General features: G+C 39.5%; 1 protein-coding gene across 3 annotated transcripts in view; it reads left to right on the forward strand.

Annotated features, from left to right (window-relative positions):
• Positions 1–1684: 1684 nt before the first annotated feature.
• The window catches only part of ccdc102a (coiled-coil domain containing 102A), a 97944-nt gene continuing 77231 nt past the window's right edge, over positions 1685–22397 (forward strand). Inside the window, exons 1-2 of one of the 3 annotated variants that reach the window (XM_070969391.1) lie at positions 1685–1879; positions 17784–17846. The gene's annotated coding sequence lies outside the window, so the exon portion shown is untranslated. The remainder of the gene's footprint in view (positions 1880–17783; positions 17847–22397) is intronic. The other 2 variants (XM_070969385.1, XM_070969401.1) reach the window with 2 other exon arrangements.

Genomic DNA, 22397 nt, shown 5'->3' on the forward strand with positions numbered 1-22397 from the left:
TGGGAAAACTGCATATTTGGTTTTACAGGTAAGGTATAAATTTGGGCATGTGGGATATAAAGCTGAGTCAAAATGCCTCCCAGGATACATCAAGCTTTTCTCTAATTCAGTGCTGTTTAACTTTTCAAGAATAAAATCCAAATACATCTTACTACATCCAACTACACCAGCAGTGTTGAATTCAGATTTAGCTGGATTCCCAACCATGACTAAACCTCCACCTTGCAAACAAAGCGCTATGAAGCCCAACACAACCTGGAATGTTTCTAGAACATGAAAGACCAACACTGCTCTATTTACATATGAGCCTGATGCAAAAAGACCATATGGAGTTGTAGCGTAGATAGACTACACATTTCATAAAGCTGAAGGAATGGGGACTTAATAAATACTCCTTTTGCTTGCCATGCCACTGACCTATTTTGAGGGAAAACAGCATTAAACTGTTGGTATGTATGGATAGTACAGTACACACGGGGTCGATCACCATCCTTGGCTTTCCATCAGAGGGCGCCAGTATTGCATTCTCTTATACATTTGGCAAACTCCTGTCATAGTTGATAGAATCTCATGAGATTTAGCTCGTGTTGTTTTTAGTTTTGCACTTGATCTAGGTTGATCAAGCCAGCCCCTTATTGGTCCACACTAACTTTCCTTGATGACTGAGATATTAAGAAAAAAAAAATCTTTTCAGTTTAAAAGCTGTTTAATTATGGGCAATATATGAGACAGTATGCCCTTGGACACAGACATGTATCAGTCCCCTGACCACCAGAACGGTTCCCAAAATATGCATGTTATACACAATATCATAGAAAATCATCAAAGGAAACCTGTGATGCAGGTTATAGTTTCTTTAAGCAGAGCTGCTCTCCTGTCTAACATCAGCTATTCAAATTGATTCACTGTTTTTCATTTAGACTTACTCTTGCCTACGTGTGCACATGCTGTTTTCTTCAGGAAAAATTATGAAAAGATAAAGTAAAAATTTAAATAATAATCAGACACAGAATAGTACTAAACTAAATACTAACAGTAGACAGTTGGTCTTATATAGCGCTTTTCAGGGTACTGAAAGACGCTGCACAACAAATAATGACATAAGGAGAAAAAAAGAATAAACAAGACATAAGTAGATGACTGTCAGATATGTTTTGTTTTTGACTGTTGGTCTGACAAAACAGGACATGTAAAGATGTTACCCTTGGTTGTGGGAAACTGTGATGGAGACATTTTATAAACTATCGTGTAATTGATTGATTAAGACAATAAAAAGTCCTGAAAGCGATAACCCAATTTTTAATGTCATGCCAATGTCAGAATTGATATTTGTAATTTAATTTAATTTATAGTTCACTAAATTCATTTTAAATCAGTAATAATCATTCTGAATTATAGTCATTCCTCTTATTTTACACATGTTTCCAAAAGTCAAAAATAATGATGTGTTGAGATGTTTCTTACAGAGGAGATCTTTTGCTGCTTTGTTCCTGTGGCTGTGACATGAGCCTGATCACTTCACGCTCGCGCTTTTCCCGGTGTCGTAGTAACTTCAACTGGGAGGTCTTCACTCAGCCAACCAATAAGCACACGGCTCTGTGTTGGGAACAGAAACCGATTGGCTCAAAGCAGTAGATTGTGTCATATGGATAGCCGATTGGTCACACAGGTTGTCCAAACGCTCGAGACCCGCCCATTTTCCCTCCTAAGTGGGGACGACGTTTTCCATCCAGACCAGGGGCGAAAAAAACACATAAAGAGAGCAACCACCGGACGGAGGGTCGGCAGGAAAAGAGGGGAAACCTCAGCTGCTTCACCGGGATAAAAATACATTTTTCAGGAGGACATAAGAGCAGTCTACACCGGCGCCTCCTAAACGGTACGTTCTCCTCTGCTTTTGTTGTCATAGTGGCTGATAGTTTGACTGAGTCCACTGCTTTGAGATACACTGGTGTCAAATGACACGAAAATCTTCATTTTCTTCTCGTTTTCCCCATGTACATCGCCTTTTTGGGTATTAATAGAAAATCTATAGTGTATTGTGAATGGGTAGTTACCGTGTTGCTATATCTATGATGTAGCCTGGTATGTCAGATACATTGTTGTTACAGTATACAGAAAAAAGCACTTTTGGCTGTGAAGCCACTGTGGAGTTCACACAGTGGGGCTCTACCCTTTGTTCAATTACTTTTTAAAAAGTTTATTATGTTTTCTTTTTGTACATTTCTAAGTAGGCTACCTGCAAGGCAAGGAAAATACCAGAGCCCCAAAGAGTAGCAGGAGTTTCCTGTGTGTCACTCCAGTGGTACCCCAAAGGACATAATTGGATTCTCCAGAATAGATAAAACTTTATATCTAACGGTGACCATAATGGCATTCATAACAATGCATTTACCCATAGCTGCAAGAGGGAATTAAATGAAAAAGCCAGAAGTTGAAATGTTTGAATGGTGGTGTTTGAGGTGTGACCTCATAATTGCTTATATGTCTACAAAAAAGCAAAAGGCAAATTTATTTGTATAGCACAATTCATATACAAGGTAATTCAAAGTGCTTTACAGAAGCATAAAAATACATTAAAATCATAAATAGAAAATACATTTCAAAGAAAGAAAGAAAGAAAGAAAGAGAAATTAGAAGAGAATAGAAAAATTAAAATAAAATAAAATAAAATAAAATAAAATAGGTAGATTTTGATGCATTTGCCGAATGTGTATTGGAAAAACAATGCAGCTAATTCGAACTACGCTTTGGTTTCAACAGGTGGGGAACGATACTTGATAGCGAAGTGCTACTCAGGTTGAACTAGCCACTTTGACTGCAAGCCTCTGCATCATCAGATGTGACGTTTGTACACTGAAAACTACTATTGAGAATAACTCTAGTGCATTGGATATCCATGATAAAGCTCCTCATGCAGTGGAGTTAACGGACACGAAGGACAGGAACAGATAGTGTAACAGTCATATCACTGGCTGGGAAGAGGGGCTTGAAGGATGCGATGCTATTCAGTTTCTTGCTCATTCCATATCCAAACGGTTCCGTATGCTTTGTGACCTTAAGATCGAGATTATGAGAGCACATCAAATTTACAATGACAGTGCATGTAAAGAAGGAGCTAACCGCACCCTGATTGTCAATTTACTTCACCCAGCCTGCTTGGCCATTCTGCATGCTACCAGGAAAGATCTCTCCTCCATTAATGGTCAGAGAATTCGCTTCTCTCATGACTACAGCAATTTCACTGTTAAACACTGCCTAGCCTTCCATCAGGCTATGGTTACAGCTTGAACCAAAGGTCTGGACCTTTTTTTACTTTATCCTGCCACACTGAAAATTATTGACAGTTGTCATCATAAGACCTTCACCTGTAACAAAGAAGCAGAAGATTTCCTGGCCTGTCTGGTGGCTCCCAATCCGGAGACCTATGTGGTGAACAATGACGGCTCTCTGGCCTTGACTATGAGTAAGGATGGGTGGTTCACCAGTTTCATCACTGTCACTGGTGTCACGTTCTGCAATGACATGGATTGTGCAATACCATTATTACAGTGATATTAAAATTACCATGGCTGTTGTAACATCAGCTAGAGGGCTATTCAGATACTCAACTGGAGTTACACTCAGTAACCGCTATTTTCCTTACTGTAACACAGACTGCAGTCACACAAAGATGTGGAAAGTAACATCTTCATCTACTCCCACCATCCAAGGAAGTGAAGACCCAGTGGATTAACTTGATGAAAATATATCCACATCAACAACAATTGGAAAACTCTTAGGCTTGTGTGTGTTAATCATTTACTTTGGACTGCTTTGGGGGCGAGTACAAAGCAGGATTCACCGAAAAACTAAAGCTCAAGGATAGATCAGTACGTCAGACAAAAAACCTGTATGTTTTGACATTTATGTGTTGCTTTACTATTTGTTTTGCTGGTTAGCCTGTTGGATTTGGTGTGAGTACATTTCGTGGCTAAAAGGCTAGTAGCATCTATTGTAGAACCACATGCCGGAGTAATGGTGGAGTATTTCATATTGTGGAACAGTCAAGAGAAATGCATGAATGTTAAGCCTCATTTGAAGCTAATTAAATAACAAGAGTAGCAGCTTGGATGTGGAAAGCAGTTTTTTCACATTTTATGTTGTCTCACATAGCTAGACCTAACGTTATCTCCACACTTCATACTGCAACACAAGCTGAGCTGTTTTTTTTATTTACAAGAACGCTCCTTCTGCTTCGTTTCACGTTGTGTGTCTGCTGTTGCCATATGTAAGTGTACTTGATAGACATATCCCATGGTACATTGACTTTTGTACTTACATAATATACTTTGGGTTTTCTGCCAAATACATGCTGTTGTAACTAAATCATTCTATTTGCCTTGTAACACTGTTTTATTATTGCTAGGCTGCACTCTTTTTTCTTTCCCCGTATCCATTTGTGATTACACACCAGTCTTACTTTTCATGACCTGTTTACATGGTCTGTTTTCTTCCTTTTCCCATTTTATATTTTGTATGTATGTCTTGTTTGTGTAGAGAAGGACTTTACTTCATGTTAGCCTTGTCCTGTTAAGCCTCCAGACAGTAGTTAGGAAGCACAGGGGAGATATTTGTTTTCCCCCTGAGCCTAAGTTGATTCTTGCTTTGCGGCTAACCCCCTTCACTTTTTCAACAGTTGGCAAACAACACATGGGACTTTCCTTGGTTTTCAGATGCTGTAGCATTTATTAATGGACATACTGTGATCTACACTGGACATTCGCTGCTAAACTTATGACTTACAGATAATTTCTGTCTGCTCAAATTCACCATAACTCTTCTGGTGCTCTCTGTCTCTCTTGCTCAACCATTTACTCATCATGCACACACACAACGCACTAGCCTATTCCTTAAAGGACTTACGCTACTCCTATGTCATTTGGGTACACTTACATCAGTATTGAATTAGGGATGCACTGATACGATATTGGTATCAGTATCGGTCCCGATATTGAAGAAAATTCTAGATCGGATATTGGTGACAATGGACCCGATTCATAGGGGCTGATCTACTCAGTCTAACACTATGCTATAGGCGCTGTGAGTGGCATCATGCGCAAGCAACACGCAGTGCTGAAGCGCACATAATGTGGACCGCATTGTTTTCAAAATAGAGCAAGCGAAAGGATCGGCTATCTGGAACCTTTTCAAACTATCTCAGCCTACAAACTCGACAGCTACTTGCAATACATGCGCAGTAAATGTTGCGAGGGGCAGTGGTAAAACGTCAAGTTGTAACACAACCAACTTAATCAAGCACCTACGGAGATTTCACGCCAGGAAGCACGCTGAGTTCATTAAACTGAATAAACAAAAAGGAGGCGATATGACACACCTAACTTTGAAGGAGATAAAGGAAAGAGGTGAAAATTTTCCACCTAATAGTATACAGACATCAAAAATCATGGAGAGGATGTCCCGTGCCACTTTTAAGTTTAACTGCACACTGGCTGGATGAGAGTTACGGGCCACACAGTGTAATGCTCAATGCCACAAACTTCCGTGGGTCGCACGCCAGCGACGCGATCGCAGCTACCCGGAAAGAAGTGTTTGACAAGTGGCAAATTCCGCTGAAAAAAAAATCCACGCGATTCTGAAGGACAATGCCAGCAACATGCGAAAGGCAATGGACAGCATGGGAGTGCGTAGTTTAGGCTGCGTTGCACATACAATGCAGCTGGTTGTCAACGAGGGACTTCTATCACAGCGCGCTGTGAGTGATGCTGTTGCAAGTGGGAGACAGATTGTTGCACACTTTATATTCCCTTTATATTCCTAATTGCACTAACTGAACCAGTTACACTTATTATATTTTTTTACATGTTGTTTGACCAAGCAAGAAACGCTATTGGTATAAGATTGTTGTACTGGTGCACAGTTATTAAATAAGTAACAGTACATTTATATCTGTTTGTTTTAAAAAAGCAGGAATAAATGTTTAAGTCAAGTCTGATGCCCAAAAGAATGATCCCAGTCTTTTCCACGCAATGACACATACCATTTGTTAGGTAATTCTGGATCAGTATCAGATCGTTATTAGCCGATTACTAAACCTTAGATATCGGTATCAGTATCGGAGGTGAAAAAAGGGGATCGGTGCATCCCTATATTGAATCGTGCAGAGGGTTGTGGTAGCATTTTTTTCTGCGAATACTTCGGAACATTTGCTTTAGATAATTGGTTTCTGTTTTAAGGTGGAACTGTGGTGAAACGAATGTCACACAAATAAATGACCACACTTGATCTATTGTAGGGAAAAAATGTCGACAACTTTAATGCAAGAGAAAATCTGTACTGATCCTAATCAGGTAAATTAAGTATTCTGAATGTTTTACTCCAGTTTAAATCATAGGTACTCCCAGACAAATGTGTCAAATTTCGAAGTCAGTTACACTTACCCCAGCAATCAAGAAGAGACTCAAATAGTTTTGATAATCATCTTGGGAGAATTGAGGAGAGCAGTAATGACAGAAGAAGAGGTAAATCACCAGGCATTGATGGGATCCCACCTGAATTCTGTATAACTTTCTAGGAAAAGCTGGGTCCATTTCTTCTGGATGTGATTATTTTTTCAAGCGTGAAAGGCAGATTTCAAGAGACTTTAATATTGCCCTCATTTCCTTGCTTTTAAAAACAGACAAGGATCCAACTGAATGTGACAGTTACAGCCCTCTCAACTTGTTAAATCCCAATTTAAAGATCTTTACAAAGCTCCTCGCCTGCTGTCTCAAGAACCACATACCATCACTAGCCGATTCTGATCAGTCTTATGAAATCAAGCCTGGCCACAGATAATGTTAAGCACCTTCTTCGTATCATTGATGCTGCGATCACTTTTTTGGTCCTCGCATCATGGCTGTCGATAAGCCCTGGACTACTATGTACTCTCCCTAGAGCCACTTACTCAGTCAATTCACCAATCTAACATGGTCTTAACCATTTCTAGCCTTAAAACACAACACAAGTTGTCTTTATATGCTGACAATATATTGGTATTCCTAAAACCCCCCACATGTTCTTTCCATCTGTAAGGAGTTTGGAAGTAAATTAGGTTTCAAAAATAACTGGTTCAAGGCTGCTCCTCTGCAGCTGATTGCCTAAATGACATTCCCACATTACAGCAATTAAAATATTTAGGAATTGAAGTCTTTCCCCCTTTAAACCAGATTGTTAAAGACAATCATTTACTTGCTCTTGATAAGGTTCAGAGGGTTATGGACCAATGGGTTCGTCACCCCATTTCTATTGAAATGCATTTCTATTATAAAAATGAATATCCTGCCCAGCATTGATTTTGTTAGCTCTATTGTCTCTCTTCCTACTCCATCTGATTATTGGAGCAAGCTTCAGTCTGCAACTTCCAAATTTGTTTTGAAAGGAAAGCCCTGCCTGAAATTGCCCACTCATTTTGATTAGGCCTCTGATTAAGGCCAACACAGGAGATCCCTGGTCTCTCCAAGATGTTCTTTTTGTCAACATTTCTAAAAAAAAACAATGTCAATTGAATCTTGGCCCTATTATTTCTCATCTCATAAACATGGAGAATGGTTGAAGCCTGTCTTGACTGCCCATTGGGAAAATAGGGGCATTCAGTAATTTCTTATTTGATATCAAAGATGCATTTAGTCTGTCGGGTTCCTCTTTTTCTTTTATTTCCATCTTAGATCAGCACACCTATGATGTCTTTTGGCAATGCGCTCTACTCAAATTATTTACTAAGCAGGCTAAAACCAAGGGTAAGGTGTCTAAACCCTACCAGTTTTGGCTTGTGGCAGATTGGGTTGAACGTCTTTTAGAGGTCATTGCCCAGATTTAAATCAAGATTTTGTTTGGAATGGTCCATGGTACAGCACCCACGATGTGTCTCTCCATCAGATCATCAGCAACTTCACTTCAATTTGTGCACATACCACACCTAATAAAATACAATAAAATTGAATTGAATTGAATTGAATTGACACCTGTCAGGTGCCATTGCATGAAAATGATCAATGATTCTTTTTGTAACCTGTGTTCAATTAAGATTCAGGGCATGTTTCTTCATATGTTTCGGAGCTGTCCCCCTGTTAGACATTTTTGGAACAATGCAAATCCAAATTATCCAATTTGATACATCAAACAGTTTTTATTTATTCTTAATTTTTCAAAATTCAAAAAGTGTGACTGACAGCAGTAAAGAAAATGATTGCAAGCTGCTGGAAGCCACCTCATTCTCTTCCTATTAGAACTTTGACCCTCTCCTTTTTAGATGTAATGTGCCAATGAGAACATATTAAATACCTGGCACAGTACTGCTGAATCTTAAAAAGACACTCTGTAAGGTCAATATATTCCCTCTAGCCTTCTCAATCCAGTGTGCTTAGATGTTTAGTTCCATCTGTTCTGCCTGTGTGTGTGTTTGTTCGATATATTTTCATTTTTTCATCACTTTGTTCTTTATTCTAATTATCCCTTGATGTGATGTTTTGGGCCTGGTGTGTGTATCCTTACTGATGGAATGCTAATTCCATATTTCTGTAATCTTACATTTCATGAAGTCACAGCATTATCTTTGTTTTGAGTGGTATGTTGTTGTTGTAATGGTACCCTGTGCAATGGTAATATGTAAGTGGTACAAGGTGGGATAGGACTGCGTGTCAAGTATAAGTCTTTATTTTTTTAACCAACTGAAATGTGTCAAAAACAATGTACCGAAAGCTGACATAAATTCCTGGTTAGATTCATTATCTCAACTTTTTCTTTGATGCAGTAGTTCCTAATTTCCGTCAGAGTTTTGCCAGTTGTAGACAGTTCTTTCTGAGTATTTTTGCAGTTTACAAACATTTGAGTGTTTTGGCTTTGTTTCTTCAATGAAAACCTGTTTATAGTCCTCTATTGGACAAAAGTATTATTGTCGTAATGTTGGGCTCCAATAGCTAGCTCCATTTTGGATCTGGTTCTCCATATGTAAAACACATGAACTTCTTAAATTTTGAATTAAGTAGGCTACAGCTGTTCTTTCAGTGTGCCAGTTACATTTCATTTAACTGTTTGTCAACATTAATTTGGCTAAATGTAAAAACTGCAGCAGTTTTGCCAGAGGTGGACTGCAGATGATTTTCATTATGTTACTTGCAAATGTTGAAAGCTAAACATTTGTGACATGTGATAAGGTGATAGAAAAAACTTGGGTTTCCACTCCAACACCAACCCTACACTATTGTTGGTACTGAAATGGACACATGAAATCAGTGCTAGTATTGAAATTTTTCAAAAGTTGCTTAGCTTGTTAGTGAATTAATTAATTTATCGACAGAAAATTAGTTGACAACTAATTTGATAATCAATCTTTTAAGTCATTAATCAAGCCAAACTGTCAAACATTTCTGAGTTCCAGGTAATCGCCAGTGAGCTTTTGCTGCTTCACTCTTATTGAACATATTTAGGTTTTGAATTGTTGGTTGGACAAAGCAAGCCTCAGTTTGGGATGAAGGCAGTTGTTACGTTATTTACACTATTTTCTGATATTTTATGGACTGAATGACTAATCTATATTGAAAAATAATCAGTAGCTGTAACCCTACCTTAAATACACATTCCACAAAAAATCTTCTAATTGTTTGGGCTGACATGTCGAAAAAAATTCTGACTATGACAAGTAATCCCACAATTTTCCTTGTCAGAGCTTTAAATAAATACAACAATTAACCTCACACTTCAGAACATTTTATCCTAAAGACTAGGGCTGGGCGATAAAATGATAGTGATATGTTTCGCGATAGACACATCATCAATATCAATAAAAAATGCGTTCGATAAAACATTCGATAGTTGTTTTTTTCTTCGTCAGAAGAAACCTGAAGTTGCGAAGCGAGTTTGGTTGCATGAACACAGCCACTCGCTCTCAGGTAACCGAGCAACGTAGGGAGTAATCGCTAATCAGTGAGAGAGACACGCTAACACGCCAATCATGTAACATTATCAAGTTCGGTTGCGCCATGTCCTTGTCTCGTGTTTGATGCTCCGCGAGGAGTGAGATGAGAAATAGAAAGCGCTGCAGCGAGCGAAGAAATTGTCAATAAAACAGGGAAAGTCAGCTCGCCAGTATGGCTGTTTTTTTGGATTTTATAAGTCGGACCGTAGTCAGACCAATGTGGTCTGTAATAGAGATCGACCAATATGGATTTTTCAGGGCCAATACCGATACTGATTATTAATAATCAAGTGAAACGATAGCCGATATTTAGAACCGATATTCGTTTGCAGCAAAAATTAAAATTTTGGTGTCAAATTTTGGAGTAACACACCTGGGATTAGAATGAATACAGTATACTGTTTGTTTGTTTTGTGTACACTGAGAAAAAATATAGTAGTAAAATAATAACAAACTCAAACACCAAATCTTCATTGAAATGCGTTTAAATTGAATTATTTTTAAAACAAAAAATGCAGGGGCCTTCCAGCAACATTTCTTAAAACTCACTCAGATGAATAAATAAATAATTAAAATAGCTCCCTGAATTTTTGAAACATCAACAAAATAAACTGAACTGAACTGTTCTGAAATTTGGGTCTGAGTTAGTACTCCCAATTCAGTAGCAGGAGACATGTCAGCACCACAGTTTTCATATCTTCGAGCTTGGAAAAGTGTTTCATTACACACGTGAGTTGTAGACGCGACGGTAAATTTATTGATTGAAAATAAAACACACTGAGAATAATCTCCTCGACGTGTGCTCTCTGCCTGACTCATATCCCTGGACTTTACGAGTGACACGCAAAAAGACGATCATTTAACACCTGTAGTTACGTTGCTGCATCATAGTGTAGTGAGAGCATGAGCGCTGAGGGAGAGCCGACTGTAAACAAACAAAGACACGTTAGCGTGCAGTACTGTTTAATTCATAGGCTAGAATCACCTCCGGTGTTGTTTAAGAAGGGCTGAGACACGTTAGAAGATTTATTATTCCCCCAAAGTAACGGCAACCAAAAGGGCCTATGTCATTATTGTGCGTCTGACCACAGCTATAAAGCGGTTGCAGCAGGTATAACGTAGCGGTGGGTCATCATGAGATACGTAAGGGATAATGCCCGACGAGGTGTCCATTATCAGAAATGAATGGATGACGCGGAGGTGTGAACCGTCCAACGTGAAGCCGCTTCCGCGGCTTAATCAGTGGAGGGAAGTGAGATGATTGTTTAACGTTATGTTACGTGATACAAAGTATCATTTCAGAGGGCAAGTGCACCTCTTACCGCTTGTGTGTGTCCAGAGGATGATGCGAGATTTTGTTTCAAAGAATCAAAGTCCACAGATAGTTTCCTAAATAGTTTTTATTGCAAGAAATATTATCCACCATTCACTCTGATCATTAAATGTATCAAGCAAGTACAGTAAGTCTATCCTAAATCGTTTTTATAAATATTATCCACCAGTCTACTATCTTGCCGTTGTGAAAAATATCCTGTGAAATAACGTATGTTCTGAGTTTCTGTTGCCACGGTTACCAACTAGCATTTGAGCCAGTGCAATAATTTAGAACAATCAGGCTATTTGACCGGAACTTTTTTATAGGTGTCCTACAACACTTTTTAACGGACACCCAGCCATTCAGAATCAAGTGTTCACCCAGACCATGGTATAAGCCTTGTTGAAGCTGTGAACAGTTTCATCTCCACAGCCAAACAGCGGAATTCAGCAGGTTTTCCTCCCTCATACTTGCTATAGTCTACCTACCGGTATGTCGTTATGTCTTTTTTTTTATTAAGTAGGGGACTTCAGGTCATGTTCACTTGGTTACGTTTTTTTTTTTTCTTTTTTTTTTCGTCATATGCTTGATGTGATTAGACAAGTAGGTCGGTGAAATGTCAACTCTGTGCTTGCATGTTATCACTGAAATTGATCATAAGGTTGTAGTATTTTTAAAACTTCATTATAGAGGGTTTTTATTGCAACTTCGAGTGACTCTGTTGTCTTGCCTCCACTGGATCACTGGAGCAGTCGTCTACTTCTCCGTGTCTGTGGCACTGCATGTAGAGGCTTTAGTGTTGATTGGCTGTCACTGACTCACTCGTGCCATGTAGCCAATCAGTGAGGGCTGTGGGCAGGATTTTGTTATACAGCCAAGAATGGTGACTTCAAGCGGAGAGACGGCTGCATCGGAGCCAAAGGAGTGCATTTTAAAATACATTAATTGATTTTATTGGTTATCGGTGGAAAAAAGGCCGATGCCGATGATCGAAAAATGCCGAATATCGGCCGATATTATTGGCCAGGCCGATAATTGGTCGATCCCTAGTCTGTAACTTATGCAAGACTGTCGTCCCCACCAAGACCGGTAACACCACAAACTTTTTTAACCACCTTAACCGCGCTCACTCTTTGGAGCGCAGCCGTATTCAACATCTGCAACCGCAGCACTGCAGCACAAGCAGCAGACCACCATGCAGAGGTGCTCTGCTTCAGTGCCTGATGACAAATCATCTAAAAGGCACAAAGATATAACAGAGGCAGCGGCATATCATATAGCTAAAGACATGCTTCCGCTGAGCATCTCTTACACGTGCTTTTTTATATATTTATTTATTTGTATTTAAACACACTTGCAATAAAAATATAATTGAATAGTTCATGTATGTTTAGAGTAGGAAAAGACTTAACGGTTCTGTAAATCTGAATGTTTGATGGGAAGGTGTTGAAGATGGTGGAGTTGTGAGGGGCTCATAGTTTGACTCGTCATGAGGTTCCACACAGCAGGCAGCAACATCCATTTTGCTGCCTAAAGCTGCCTGCTTTGTCAGTGCGATGGCATGACCAGTCTGCACTATGCCCTCTCTCCATTTCTGCCTCTATCATCACCTTTGTCAGGCACTATTGTCTTCAGTTTAACTCAGTTCACTCTGCCTTATTGGCCCTGAATGTTGAAAACAGTATTAATCCATCTCTCTCATAAACACACAAACACTTCTGCGTGTGGTTGTCATGTAAACAAAGTGTTTCCGAAGGCAAAAAGAAAGAACAAGAGGCCACGTTTGTCACGGTTCAGGGTGTGGAATGAAATGCAAGTTGTCCCTTTATGCTATGCAAGAAAACCTTTTTTTCTGGAGTAGTGCAAAGGAGTTGTAAGGAGTTCAAACAACCTGAGGAAAGAAACTGCTCTGTCTTCAGGTGGTACGACAGCGAATACTTCTGTATCATTCCCAGACAGCAGCAGGGTGAACAGGCTGTGGCTGGGGTGGGAATTGTCTGAAGAATCCTCTGGGCTCTGAGACAAATCATTAATCCTTGGTAGACGCGTACCAGTCATGTTCTGGGAAGTTTTGATCACTTGCGATATAGCCCTCCCATCCTTGGCCAACACACAATGCCTGTGTCCCAATTCAGGGGCTGCATCCTTTGGAGGACGCATTTGAAGGCCGATTACGTCATAGCGCTGTGCGAAGGTTGTCCCAATTCGTAAAAATTCAAAGAGTCCTCCAAATGCAGCCGACAAATACGTCCTTTTCCCTGTTTTCGGAGGATGCATCGCTACTATCCTTCGCGGCCTGCCATATCCCAAGATGCGTTGCGCACCGATTGTTTTTTTTAACAATAGCAACCAACAGCACCAGCAGTACCATTATTATTATTTTTATTGTCGTTATTATATAGAACAATAATTTTGTCTGTTGACATAACAGAAAATATGCTTTACATGTCATTTTGTGAGCAAGGAGCAGGTGGAGGAGTTTATTAAACTCCGTGGTCAAAACAACCACCTGTTTACAGGGGCCAAAAACACGGCCACACTCGGATGGAGGTAACTGTTGAGGCATAAATGAATAGCCCATTTCTTCTCTATACATACTGTATTTGTATGTGAAAGTTACATAAAGGAACCCAAATCCTGTACAAAGTTATCTAAAAATAGCAACAGTATCAGTTTCATTACCGTCATTAAAAAAATGCTACGCATATAGGTCTATAGGGGTAGGGCGGAGACGATTGATGGAGCGAAGGTGAAAGTAAGCAGGCCGGGTGGTGTTATTAATGTGAGATTGGAAGGAGAGTGTACTGTCGAGGATGACACCCAGACTCTTAACCTGGGGGGAGGGGAAGACTAAGGAGCTGTTGATGGAGAGAGAGAAGGTGTCAACTTTAGATGAGTAGCAATTCAGTTTTATTGCTATTTAATTTTAGAAAGTTAGAGGTGAACCATGATTTTATTTCAGAAAGGCAGGAGGTGAGGGAGGGGGGTGGGAGTGTGGAGTTTGGTTTGCAGGAGAGGTAGAGCTGGGTGTCATCCGCGAAGCAGTGGAAAGAAATGTTAAATTTACGGAAGATATGGCCAAGGGGGAGGAGGTAGATTATGAAGAGGAGGGGCCCCAGGACAGAGCCCTGGGGCACACCTGTGGTGACTGGGGAGGGGTCGGAGGAGAAAGACTTGAGTTGTATGAACTGAGTGCGGTCTATGAGGTCGGAATGGAACCATTTAAGGGGGGTGTGGGTGATGCCAATTGAGGAGAGTCTACTGAGGAGGATGGGGTGTGAGATGGTGTCAAAGGCTGCACTCAGGTCAAGAAGGATGAGGATGGAGAGTGAACCGGTGTCAGCTGCAGTGAGGAGATCGTTGGTAATTTTGATAAGTGCAGTTTCTGTGCTGTGACGTGGACGGAAACCAGACTGGAAGGGTTCATACAAACTGTTCAGAGTGAGATGTGCGTGGAGTTGGGAGGAGACTATTTTTTCAAGAATTTTGGAGATGAAAGGTAAGTTGGAGATAGGGCGGAGATTATTGAAGACGTTGGGATCTGAACCAGGTGTTTTCAGAATTGGCGTGACAGCAGCAGTTTTGAAGGCAGCATGTACTTTTGCACAGTCACCTTTTTCTCGAGTAAAAATTCAACCAGATACATTGAACGGAGTGGACTTCATTTTTCTTATGACGATGCTAAAATTATGTTAGACCCCATAGACCTATATGCGCAGCATTTTTTTAATGACGGTAATGAAACTGATACTGTTGCTATTTTTAGATACCGCGGGATACCTTATTACCGGATTACCGCCCAATCCTACACTGATGTTTATGCAGCAGTACATCGCCCTTGCCTGGATGGAGAAAGGAGGGTAAGAACAGGAGGATTAAACAAGAGCAACTGAATTTTAGTTGATACGACAACTCAAGTGAATGTTAAAGCTTAGACCAATAATGCTTCATTTCTCCATCTATTACACTTTGGCTTCTCAATATGGTTCTGATGTTTAATAACACAACATTTTAATAGGCTATTGAATTAAGTCAGGATTATTTACAGGGTTCGTAAACATTTAACTATTCAATTCAAGCACTTTTCAGATCTTGAAAAGATGGCATTAAAATTACAACATACAGAACCCTGTATCAAGACTCATGGTTAAATGACATATATGTCAGTCCATAGTTTATATGGCAAGCGTTTGTCACTAAACTGGATCCTTTATTAACGGGTATATTAATTACCACGAACTATGGTAGCTATGTATGAACATTAATATGGGTTAAAATAGCCGGTTAATGTTACCTCCCCACGGCACTCTCCGAGCCGGAGATAAACGAGCCGCCGGTGTCTCAAAACCTCTGGCTCCATTGTCGTCTGTCTGTTATGTTTTCATCGTCTGTCGATTATGTTTCCGTTGTGTCGTCTATCATTTGTTAAATTTTTGTCTCAGTCCGTGTGTTTTTTTCGGTTTAGGAGGGAAGACATGACGTTGTGACGCAATCAGGGAATCCGAAGGCTAGACCGTCCCATTTACCGTTAGTTGATGCGTGGCCTCCGTGGGCCGTGTAGGCTGGGTCCTCTGAAGGATGCAGCCCCTGAATTGGGACACAGCCACTGTTTCCAGTCATCATAGTATATGTAACTTAAGGCTTAACTAATTAATACTTTATGAGAGCTAATGACAAAGTTAAAAAGCAAATGAAAAGTTTGGATGCCGTGTAACATGTAAATGAAAACAGAATATATTCATTTGCCAATGAGTCTGTTTACAGACAACAGTTTTACAAAGTGTTACAAAGTAAGCCTCGCTCCATCTTGCCTGTAAACGACTGAGCCTTTGCAGGATGCCCCTTTCATACCCAATCATGATACTCTCACCTATTACCAGTGAACCTGTTTACCTGTGGAATGTTCCAAACAGGTGTTTCTGGAGCATTCCGCAACTGTCCCAGTCTTGCCTTTCCTCTGTCCCAAACTTTTTGAAACAGGTTGCTAGCATCAAGATTTAGCATATGTATATTTACAAAAATCTGTGAAAATTATAAGATATTAAGTATATGGTCTCTATATTGCACTGTTTTCAATTGAGTAAATTAGTCAAAAATGATTAGCAAATGATAACAATCGCTTTTCTCTCTTTTTTCATTAGACAGGGTTGTATTTTCCTCTTCACACAATATTGTGATTTATCTGTCACAGAAGATATTCTTGAGACATGTATTGCACAGTAACTTGTATGCAGATTTTTTTTTTGTTATTGTATGAAATATATAGCAGTAAGTTACTTCTCTATTACTATTAGTGATGTAATAGTAATATAGTATTGTATTGTGAGTTCATTGTAATTCCCAGCCATAGAGATAGGCATTTTATTAGGTTGCAACTAATAATTATTTTCATTATGAATTAGTTTCTGACTTTCTGAAGTAATGGCAATGTCAGTTATTTGGTCCACCACATTGGTCCAAACTGAAACATCTCAACAACTATTGAATTGGCACAGATATTCAGTGGTGTTACACGGATCTTTTCCTTAAGTAGTAGATATAAGCCTATAGTTGGCTAAAACTCTTGATCAAAAGAAGGTATTTTAAGAAGAGGTTTAATTACAGCTGGTTTAAAACACAGTGGCCCATAGCCTGTAGAGAAAGACAAATTGATCATGTCCCTTAAGTAGTGCCAATTAAGGGTAAAACTTCATTAGGCAGCCAAGTTGAGATGAGGTCAAAGAGATTGGTGGGTGGTTTAGATGAAGAAATAGTTGAAGTAAGCTGGTGACAGTCGACGAGAGAAAAGCAGTCTAAATACTGTATATATCAGGTTTAACAGCTGTTTTTAAGGTTCATGTCTTTGAAGGAAATCAGGACCAGTTGAGAGCAGGATGTGATCAATTTTGTCTCTAATAGTAAGAATTTTATCATTCAAGAAGCTCATGATGTCATTACTACTGAGGCCTATAGGAATACAAAAGAGTTATGACTCTGTCAGCCTGGCTACAGCACTGAAGAGAAACCTGGGGTTGTTCTTATTGTCCTCTATTATCATTGAGTATATAGGCTGCCGTGGCATTGTGTAATGCCTTCCTGTATGTTTTAAGACTGTCTTGACAGGCTAAACCAAATTCATCCAAATTTGTGGAATGCCATTTCCTCTCAGGTTTCTGTGATAATCTAATGATACAATAAACACAGTACTAAGACTGTCATAATCGATGTCTACATGAGTATTAAAATCACCCTCAATAATTGTTTAATCTGTTTTGAATGGCTAAACTTGATAAAACTCAGATAATTCAGCTAAAAAATCACAATTGGATCAGGACCAAGGTGCATTATAACAGACAGAGTTGCCTGTATTGTTCTGAGTGAGTTTAGGTCGAGCAGACCTTTTGTTTGTCTGTCTTCCTGTGTTGAATATCAACATCCTCATTTGTCGCTCCACCCACTGAAACTCTGGCCAAACTACCTCTGTGTGTCTGCTTCAATACATCTCTCTCTCCCTTCATTTTTCTATGTCTACAGAAGAAGGAGGTGTGTTTGCCTTACTTTTAAGACCAGATGTGACTCTTGAAGACTGTAACGCTGGTAAGAATGCTGTCATATGTTTTTCTGTTGCAGTTGGTGTGTGGCTGACAGCCTGTGTGCCAGACTGACAGCGTACCTTCAGTCACTCTGGCTGCTTGAACACATTCCAGTCCCCTCAGACTATTTACTTTCCTCTCAGCATCTGCTTTCTACCTAGCTTTCTTTTTCTTTGTTTCTTTTTAAACTCACTCTGTTCACTTGCCCTGCCCTTTCTGTCTCTAACTCCATGCTTCCTCACCTTTCCTGCACCCTCTCTGTGTTATGCTTTTCAGCTCAGTGACTGTTGTACTTCTCAGAGGTATTGGAAGTTGTCAGTATTGGGTCTGTAACTAATTTAATGTGCGATACAAACATCCAGACAAATTGTGGAAGACTGCTGCTTGAATGATTGAGGTTTACACACACACACACACACACACACACACACACACACACACACACACACACACACACACACACACACACACACACACAATCATCTTGAAATGAAGCAGTTGCTAGTGACGAAATTGTTGTTCTCAGGTTCTGTTTAACAGTGCTCAAACATTATGCATAAAAACAAAATCACAAAATAAATGAGAGATAAGAAAACGAAAATCTAAAACATGACATAAAATAGTACTGAAGTTAAAATAATATGAATAAAATTTATAAGAAATATGTTAGATAAAATGATGATAAAATGATGTAGGGTGGAAATTAAGATTTTTTTAAATTTAGAGCTAAACTGACAGACATCTTCGCAGCCTGGTTGGAGCCAGGCTACAGACACTGCAACTACTCCTTAAGTGCATCACAGAAAAAATAAATGACAAATAGTTAGTTTACCGCAGGATGAGCCTCCACTAAACTGATCAAGTGTCAGTGGCCACCAAGCTCACACTACAGTGTGAACTCAGAAAACATAGAACAGAGAGACAGGCTCAGCCAAGTTTTATGATATGCTTTGTTGTAACATAAAATTGTGATTTAACATGTAGATTTCTGGAGCAAAACTAAAGATCACCACCTGACCAATGGTGACAAATGAGAGTTGGGTCCCCGGGCGCTGGTCGACTGGCAGCCCACCGCTCCTGGTCTGCCGTGGGGGAAGGACTGACCATGGATGGGTCAAAAAGCGGGAAAGAATTTCACAATTGCATGGCGTGTACAGTTTCCCTCCTCAACTATGCATGTTGTGTGTAATGTGACGAATAAAGGAATTCTTAACTTAATAAAAACTGAATGAGTGAATACTTTGGCAAAACCCAGTAAACGCACAGGTGTCTCTGTTTTAGGCCTGTGCAGAACTCTGGAGTGGACTTAGTTTTTCTGGTTAGTGTATTTACTATCTATTATCAAAACTATCACCCCTCTAAGTATTGTACATTTTATATACTACATATGATATACTAACTTGTAGCCATTGGAGTAATGACCTACTACTACTACTGTAGGTGCCTAGTAAGCCAGGCATGCTATTGTTAGCAGTCAACATTAGTGGCTTATGTTAGAGCAATGTAATCGGTCCCTTATACTTTGCTCTTGTGTTTTGGTTTAAGGAAGGGGTTTAGTGAACAGGTAGGTTTGTGGTATCCCATCCCCAGTCTAGCCTATATCTAACCCATGTACCACATGAGTTCAGTTTTTTTTGTTTTGTGATAATAATTACAATAATTCGGGAGAAAATTGTGCATATCACACATCACATGTTTCATGGCCTAACCTTGTACAAATTTAATCAAAGTCAGGTTTAAATAATATTTGGTGAAAGATTTTGCAATATCCTACTAAACACATAAACTACTGTTTGTCGATGTAAAAACCACACTTTATTGCTGAATAGATTAGGACAAAGATGGTTCCATAGAGAAAGACACAGCACTCTTATATCTATGCCAGGTGCATGCCTTTGAAGAAGTTTCACCTCTCCTCTGCATGATGACACTTAGCCTCACTGTTTTGTATCTGCACATGTTGGTTGTCCCACACTGACAGGAGCAGGACCTTTTAATCTTTAAACCCTGAATGAACCCTACAAGTCCTGCTGCAAGAGTTCTAACTATTGATTTGCCCTAACACACACTCAGCATTGTATCTGCTGTTGAATGCTCAGTGTATATGCATATCATCTAACCTTGAGGTTTGACTGGTGTGTGAGTGTAGAAAATATTCTATTCTTGGAAGTTTTGTGTTTCCATGTGAGTGGAATAGTGTGTGTGTGTGGGAGTCTATGTTTAGCTGTGTTTGTATTGGACTTGGTAATTATGGCTGGCAGAAGAGTGTGAGTTAGAGCAAGCAGAAGAATGTCTTTGGACTGCTCCTGTCACTGAAACGTAACTATGGGCTCTTCAAGTGTTTCAAACTGTGTTTGTGTGTGTATGTGTCTGTGTGTGACTTTCTGAACTGGCTGACATTGCCCAAGCAAGCATGGACCTCTGCATTCTTGAAAACACACATATTACATATACATATTAGGTACATATTAGGGATGGGCATTTCAAGCAAAGTAGTATTCAGTATTCACTGGGAAGTATTAAAACATTTAATGACTATTTAAAAATCATGAGCCATCTGTAGTACACACATTCTCTTCCTTAAAGAGGATGAAATCATAACTTAGTCTGTAACACACTTGCACACATAATAAACACACGTACATTTAAAGACATGCAGCCTTCCTGTTTGGGTGGAACCACTGGATGATGTCATTGGCTGCTTCTGGTGACCTCTAGGTGATCTGTCTTCCAGATGTAGAGAAAAAGAGGGAAACGTGCTCTCTCTTCTATTAAAGACATACTGTAGCCTTGGTTATCCACACTTGTTTTGAGCCATGGCCATAATTTTAATATCTGGAAATTATCTCTATATTATTATTATGATATTATGAATTATTTTCTAAAGTTTCTTACTGTATGCTCTAGTTATGGGATTATATTATTTACATTTCGCTTTGTTGAATAGTACATGTGTTATCGCTGTAACACTTTGCCATAACGTTGTGGACTTAGACGGCCATGTATGAGTGAGGCTTACACAAATGTTACAGACTGTTGTTACACTGTAACAAAAATTTTAAGTACTTTAATAAAAGCTACTGATTCTCCAGGTCAGGCAAAGGGTTGGCTTGAAATACAGTGATTAAATTAATCCATGTGTCAAAGCAGTTCTTCTGAATTGTGGTCCAGCATTTTTCGCATCAAACATCTAACAGATAGGGTCTATTGTTATTGCTATTAATTATTATATGTAATACAGCAGTGACAAGTAAATTAGACGATGATTAGGAGATTAGGGGAAAAATACTGAAATATTGAAAGTGAAAAACTCAGTTTTTTATATTTATTTTGGGCAGTTTTAATGTTGTTTAATTTTGTTAACCCAATGCAGTCAGTGTCAAGTGTGAAGTAGTTTGGCTGAGCTGTTCTCAAGACAGCTGCAAGCAGCAACACCAGAGGCCAAGCTACTGGCCCGTTCCATCAGGCATGTTTTGAACAGGCACTGCACTAGTTTTGAATAAAGCTGGATGAAAAGAACTTCTTAGTCAGCTCCTTTGGCCTGGTTTCACAGGTTGCAGGCATTCTCTAGCAGAGCTAGTCCAATAAATGGGATATACTGAAGAAGATGCCACATGGAATTGCCAAAGATGTGTTTGGTCCACCAGAGAGCAGTGACACTTTTATATATATTCTGTGTTCTGTATACATGTGTGTGTGTGTGTGTGTGTGTGTGTGTGTGTGTGTGTGTGTGTGTGTGTGTGAGTGTGTATATATATATATATATATATATATATATATATATCAGTCACCTTAATGAGGTAGTCACCTAGCATGGTTTTCAATTAACAGGTCTGCCTTGTCAAGAGTTAATGTCTGCAATTTCTTGCCTTCTTAATGTGTTTTGAGACCATCAGTTGTGTTGTCCAAAGGTAGGGTTGGTTCAAAGGTCTATACAGTGAATAGCCCTATTTGACTACTGTTCTAATCCATATTGTGGCAACGACCACTAAACTAAGTAAAGAGAAATGACAATCCATCATTACTTTACAACATGAAGGTCAGTCAAAGACCATCAAATGCTATGATGAAACTGGCTCCCACAGGAAAGGAAGACCAAGAGTTACTTCTGCTGCAGAGGACAAGTTAACAGCACCTCAGATTAGAGCCCACATAAATGCTTCATATAGTTCAAGTTGCAGACACATCTCAACATATACTGTTCAGAGAGACTGCATGAATCTGGCCTTCATGGTCGATTGGTGCAAAGAAGACATTTCTGAGGATGAACGAGAAGAAGAAGAGAATTGTTTCTGCCAAGAAACACAAGGAATGGAAATTAAATCAGTAGAAATCTGTCCTTTGGTCTGATGAGTCCAAATTTGAGATTTTTGGCTCCACCTGCTATGCCTTTGTGAGACACAGAAAAGGTGAGCAGGTGGTTTCTACATGTGTGGTTCCCACCGTGAAGCATGTAGGAGGTGTGATTGTGTGGGGGTGCCTTGCTGGTGACACTGTTGGTGATTTATTCAAAATTCAATGCACACTTAACCAGCGTGGATACCACAGCATTCTG

This window comes from Chaetodon trifascialis, chromosome 1 (assembly GCF_039877785.1).
Source record: "Chaetodon trifascialis isolate fChaTrf1 chromosome 1, fChaTrf1.hap1, whole genome shotgun sequence".
NCBI lineage: Eukaryota > Metazoa > Chordata > Actinopteri > Chaetodontiformes > Chaetodontidae > Chaetodon > Chaetodon trifascialis.